The sequence below is a fragment of the Macaca thibetana genome, chromosome X (assembly GCF_024542745.1).
Source record: "Macaca thibetana thibetana isolate TM-01 chromosome X, ASM2454274v1, whole genome shotgun sequence".
In the NCBI taxonomy this organism is placed as follows: Eukaryota; Metazoa; Chordata; class Mammalia; order Primates; family Cercopithecidae; genus Macaca; species Macaca thibetana.
Genome location: NC_065598.1, coordinates 140,385,907 through 140,392,584, shown reverse-complemented (window position 1 = coordinate 140,392,584; position 6,678 = coordinate 140,385,907).

Genomic DNA, 6,678 nt, shown 5'->3' with positions numbered 1-6,678 from the left:
ATAGTCAGAATGGACATTGTTAAAAAGAGAAAAAATAAAAGATGCGGGTGAGGATGTGGAGAAAAGGGAACTTTCATACAGTGTTGATGGAAATGTAGAATGGTACAACCACTATGGAAAACAGTATAGAGATTCTTTTAAAAATTAAAAATAGAACTACCATATGATCCACCAATCCCACTACTGGGTATTTATCCAAAGGAAAATAAATTTGTATATGAAAGGAATACCTGCACTCACATGTTTATTGCAGCACTATTCATAATAACAAAGATGCGGAATAAATCTGAGTGTCCAACCACAAATTAGTTGATAAAGAAAATGTAGTATATATGCATAAATCAATAACATTTGGCTATAAAAAAGAATGAAAGAATGAAATCATGTCATTGGCAGCAACATGAGTGGAACTGGAAGTTATTATGTTAAGTAAAATAAGCCAGGAACAGAAAGACAGATGCTGCATACTCTCACCCAGTTGTGAGAGCTGAATTAAAACTGATATCATGATGGTAGAGAATACAATGATAGATACCACAGGTTGAGAAAAGCTTGTTGATCAGAGAGGGGATAAAGACAGGCTGTTAGTGAGTACAAACTTACAGAGAGGTACAAGAAATAAGCCCAAATATTCAATAGCGGAGTATGATGACTATAGTTAGCACCAATGTATTGTACATTTTAAAGTAACTAGAAGGGGAGACTTGAAATGTTACCAACACATGAAAATGATAAATACTTAAGGTGATGGATAACCCAGATACTCTGACCTGATCTTTATACATTCTATGCATGTAACAAATACTCACATGTACCCCATAAATATGTAAAATCTTTTGTATCAATAAAAAGAAGCCAGTGTTACTTTTTTTTCAAATATTTATCACGATGATTTGACCATGACATTTTTCTGCTTACATTTCTCAGTAGTTCCACTTGTGAAAAAGTAGTTATGGACATAGCTTGAGAAAAGAGTCCTCTAATTTTATTACAAAGATGCATTTTCATCAAAAGAACATTGTATTAGTTAGGGCTCTACCAAACAAACAGAAGCAGTAGGAAAATTAGGTATATTGGTTTCCTAGTGTTATTGTAACAAGTTACCGCAAATTGGGTGGCTTAAAACAATAGAAATTTATTCTCCCATATTTTTGGAGGCGCGAAATCCAAAAGCAAGGTGTCAGCAGGGCCATGGTTCCTCTGAAGGCTCTAGAATCTTTTCTTAGTTCTTCTAGCTTCCTGTTGTTGCTGACAATCATTGATTTTCCTTGACTTGTGGTAGCCAAACTCCAATCTCTTACTGTATCTCACATGACTTTCTTTCTTGGACTCTGCTGTGTCTTCACATTTTCTTTTCTTATAAGGACCCCAATCATTGGATTTAGGACCCACCCTAATACAGTATGACCTAATTTGTGTAAAGGTTCAGATCCTAATGTATCTGACATATCTTTTTGGGTCACAATTCAACCCACAATAGTAGTAGGATATGCATATATATGTATGTACATATACATATACTTACAATTATACACAATTATATATGTGTGTGTGTATAATATACGTATATGTGTGTGTACAATATATGTATATTATACATATGTGTGTATGTGTATATTTTACATACAGCTACACACATATGTATAATTAGTTTATGAAATTGTATGGTCTGGCTGGGCATATCAGAGATATGTGGGCCAAACAGGCTGGAAACTCTTGGGCAGGAGCTGAGGTTCTCATTCACAGGTAGAATTACTCCTTTGGGGAAACCTCATGTTTTATCCTAAAGCCTTTTGACTGATTGTATGAGACCCATCCATGTTATCAAGGGTAATCTCCTGTACTTAACGTCAACTGATTGTGGCTGTTAACTACATCTGTTACATACCTCGCAGCAATACCTAGATTAATGTTTGAATAACTGAGTAATATAGATTAGCCAAATTGACACATAAAGCTAATCATCACAAATGTAAAATAAAATTTTCAAGTCAAAACCATTCTGATTTTCTAGCATATTCTAAAGTTCTCAGAATACACATTTTTTTTTTCTTTAATTACCAAATTGTTTTTGGGCTGCCTTTATCAGACACAGGTCTGATGGGGTAGATACTATAAGTCTTATTTGTGAATAAAAGGGAGAATTGGTGTGACAAAATTTAATTCTATTCAGATATTTAAAAAAATAAAATATGACATCTGTTTTGAAATTTTCACTTCAAAATGATCTTAGATACAACTTAAGCCAATATTCTTACTTTACAGATGGGTGACCCAAGCCTGGAGTGCTTAAGTACTTTGCTCATATTGACCTAGCAGCTTCTGACCCAACCTGAGGTTAGGACCCAGTCTAGGTCTCTTTCCACATTGCCTCTCAGACAACTAACTGTTCAAGGAACATACCAGGCTGTATTGAGAAAAGAGATGAGCTATCTGGATTTGTTCTTCCAGCTATTTCTTATACTGTGGGAAAGCACAGGTACGAGGGAATCTTCCCATGCCCCTCTGCCAGGGCACAGAGCTCAGCAGTCAGAAGCTGACCAATTGTGTTGTTGGAGAGGGAGAGTCCCTGGGGGTGAGGGTAACTCTCCGAACAAAAGGCTTTTCCCACACTGGACCTCTCAGGACCCTCTTTACGGATGGGTTATGTCTTTCATTTGCATCACATTTGGAACTCAATTTTTAGCCACTCTTGAGTATAGATGGCTGGCCTGCCTCTGCATTTTCATGACACTGTATGTTTTGACATGCTAGGTGACATGTCCACGTAAATACATTAAGACAGGAACAGCAAAGGTCATAACTTTCCTTATTACTGAAGATAAAATTTAATGAGCTAGATCACAGGCTGCTTTAAGAACGGCTGTGACAGGTTAATGGGACTCTGCCACTGAAGCCAATTACACTTGGTACAATTACATCCTATTCTAATGCTCTAAGTCAGGGTTACACAAAGATTCTGTCTCTGGGTAATTACTAGCTAGGAAGCAGGTGAGGGGAAACTAAGCAAATTGTCACTGATCATACAAGAGACACACAGAGAGCATAGAGCTTGTAGCTATTCCGGGTGCGTGTGTGTCATCTGTTGCTAAGAAGGAGCTGGTTTCACAGTCAGAAAGCCCTCTTCTTCTAGCACTGACCAAAAGGATATGTGATTTCAATGACGCTTTTAGAAAAGTAGCTGAAAAGTGAATAGTAGAAGAGGGGGAGGAATAACTCAGAAAGCCCTTCTCTATTGAGGCTGTTTCCCTGATGATTTTGGAATATTTAGTGGGCTGACATTATTGAAATTTTTTCAAACTAAATACGGGGAAGTATTACTAAAAGCTAAAATGATATAGTAAAATCTGAGCAAAAAAACCCTCAAAGATTGGCTTAATATAAGACCTCCTTAAATTCTCTGTTATCCTCAAGCTCGTGACTATTTACGGGCCCTTTACTACACATGGCTACAAGGGGGCCATTGAAGAGCCTTTTGACAATTGAAGATCCATCAGAAACATGGATGAAAACACTTTGAAATTTCAAAGTAACAGAATTTCTCTATGACCTCATGGATCAGTTTGCACACTATTGATTTTTGAAAAGCCTTTGAGGAACCAACACATCTACTTTTCCAAGTGAAGCATATGTGTCATTATTATCAGCAAGGAAATATCTAAAAATCCAAGGGAGTGTGGGGGGGGGTAATGTTTTCTGAATGAAAGCATCAATGACATTTATTGGAACTGTGGGAAAGTCACTGCAGACGAGGGCAGCTGTATTTCTGAGTGCTGCCTTTTGAGATGTTTACAAGGGAATGAGCACTAAATAAATGGTGCAAGCAGTGTCAGTTTATTGGAATTTCCTTTGTTTCCAAGAGGTTAAAGATTTTAAAAGGGATTTCTAATATCAGTTTTTCAGACTACAATTGAAAATACTTACATAATGACTCAAGATTTTTAAAAAATCCTTTCAAAGTAATGAAGTAATTCATGGTAAAGTAAAAACAAAGGAGCAAGAGATAGTAGTTGGTATAGTGAGATGATAAGTCATGTCCTCTTGTTACTGCTTTCCCTGAGATTAAATTTTTATGATATTGTTCTTTTTTATCATTAGAAAAGGAGAGAGAGGTGCTTTTTAGTAATTGCATATTTGCTCTCTCCCTCTTCTCTCTCTAAACAAATCTCATTTCTCTAAATCCTTGAGTTTTTTTCCACAATTCTCCAAAAAATTTTTTTTTTACTCCTAATTTAAAATTGCCGTCCTTTTTGGGGTCATCTTTATCAGAGATTGCCCTTAAGCAATTAAATTTTTTACGAATGTTGAATAATTTGAAAGATACTTCAGTTATTCCTTGCAAGACTGCCTCATGCAATTCAATTGCGCTTTGATAACAAGTGCCCCAGGAGCCCTAAATAAATCAAAAGACAGAATAATGTACAGTTTATTGTTCGAATCTTTTCTTTTTTTTTTTTTCTTTGAGGTAGAGTTTCACTGTCTCACCCCCTCATCCCCTAAAGCTGGAGTGCAGTGATGCAATCTCGGTTCAATGCAGCCTCTGCCTCCCAGGTTCAAGCAATTCTCCTGCCTCAGCCTCCTGAATAGCTGGGATTACAGGTGCATGCCACCATGCCCGGCTAATTTTTGTATTATTAGTAGAGACAGGGTTTCACCATGTTGGCCAGGCTGGTCTCGAACCCCTGACCTCAAGCAATCCAACTGCCTTGGCCTCCCAAAGTGCTGGGATTACAGGTGTGAGCCACTGCGCCCAGCCCTAATTTTTTTCAATATTTAGTTTGTACTTAATGTCATCTCAACAAAAGATAAAGTCACACTGAAACTATTATATTTGAGAGTTATTCAATAAAGGATTCAGCCATTCTTTCCACTGACTAGATCCAATGCTGATTCATCTTGGATAAATCTACTGTTCCAATTATACATTTTCTGCAAAGGAAAACAGATAGATATTCTTCTTTAATATTTATGTTGACCATGGCTATTCAGAGAAGATAGTGGTTAGCCTTGTCATTCATGTAAGTGCTGATACTGGACAACATGAAAGAGAAAATAAGAGAACAGCATACACTTGATATAAGAACTAATAGAATAAAAATGAAAAGGTGCATCTGTTGAGCAGTAATATATCCAACACCATAGATTGCTTACTCTCACCTACAACTAATGCAATCCGAGAGTAATAAATGCCCAACTTTCAGACACATGTTTTTTGAAAAATTAGATGCAATAGAGGGGTTCACATTAGAGACAAAACAGGGTTACAAGCGAGTTTTCCTGTCACTGACAGAATTAAACGTTTTTTTGAAATGGAACCCAAGAATGAACCAGATCAATTCATGTCATATAACTTGGTTACTCAAAGAGTGGGCTATAGACCTGCAGCATCAGCATCACTCAAAAACTTGTCAGAAATGTAGAATCTTAGGCCCATGTCAAACCTACTGAATTAAAATCTCTGTTTTACCAAGGTCCCCAAGTGATTTGTAAGCACATTAAAGTTTGCAAAGCACTACCACATTAAAGCTTGGGAAGCACTACTTACATGTTATGGCAAGATGCATTATTGTGAGATTTGGAAGGCAGAGGAGAAGCAGAGTCCTTTTATCTTCTTCATCTATAAGTGGCAAGTAGACTCAAAGGATTCTCAAATGCATATATATATACACACACACACATGCTACAGCCTCTTCATTGCCCAGTCATTTCATCTGCTTTGAGGCTGAGGAAGATCTAGAAAGTTGGCAGTAATTTTCTGCAGATCCTTGACCCTGGGCAGCAGAATCTCTGTAAGCATCTGCAAATGTGAAGATGAAAGATAGTAGTGGTCATCTGGACTTTCACCATCTTTATTCATTCCAGTGCTGTGTTGTTGTTGTACTTGTATTCGTTGTTGCTATTTTAACAACATCATTGAGCTATGAAAAACATAATTAACTCCATGTATTTAAAACGCCATTTGTAATCCCTTTTCCTCCTCTTGTCCCCACCTCTAACCCAGGCAGCTAATGATCTGCTTTCTGTCACTGTTGACAAGTTTGCATTTGTAAGTTTCATTTAATGGAAGCGTACAGTGTTCATTCTTTTTGTCTGGTTTCTTTCACTCACCGTTTTTTTTTTTTTTTTTTTTTTTTTGTTTTTTGAGAGTCATCATTGTTGCTGCTAGTACCAAGTATTAGTCAAGGTTCTCCAGAAAGACAGAACCAATAGGATATATAGAGAGAAGAAAAGATATATGGGATGTTATATGGTTTGGCTGTGTCCCTACCCAAATGTCATCTTGAATTCCCATGTGTTGTGGGAGGGACCCAGTGGCAGGTAATTGAATCATGGGGGTAGGTCTTTCCCACGATGTTTTCATGATACTGAATAAGTCTCAGAAGATGTAATGGTTTTATAAAAGGGAATTTCCCTGCACAAGCTCTCTTTTTGCCTGCCACCATCCATGTAAGATGTCACTTGCTCCTCCTTGCCTTCTACCATGGTTGTGAGGCCTCCCCAGCCATATGAAGCTCTAAGTCCATCAAACCTCTTTCTTTTGTAAATTGCACAGTCTTGGGTATGTCTTTATCAGCAGCATGAAAACAAACTAATACAGTAAATTGGTACCAGTAGAGTGGGGTGCTGCTGAAAAGATACCCAAAAATGTGGAAGCAACTTTGAAACTGGGTAACAGGC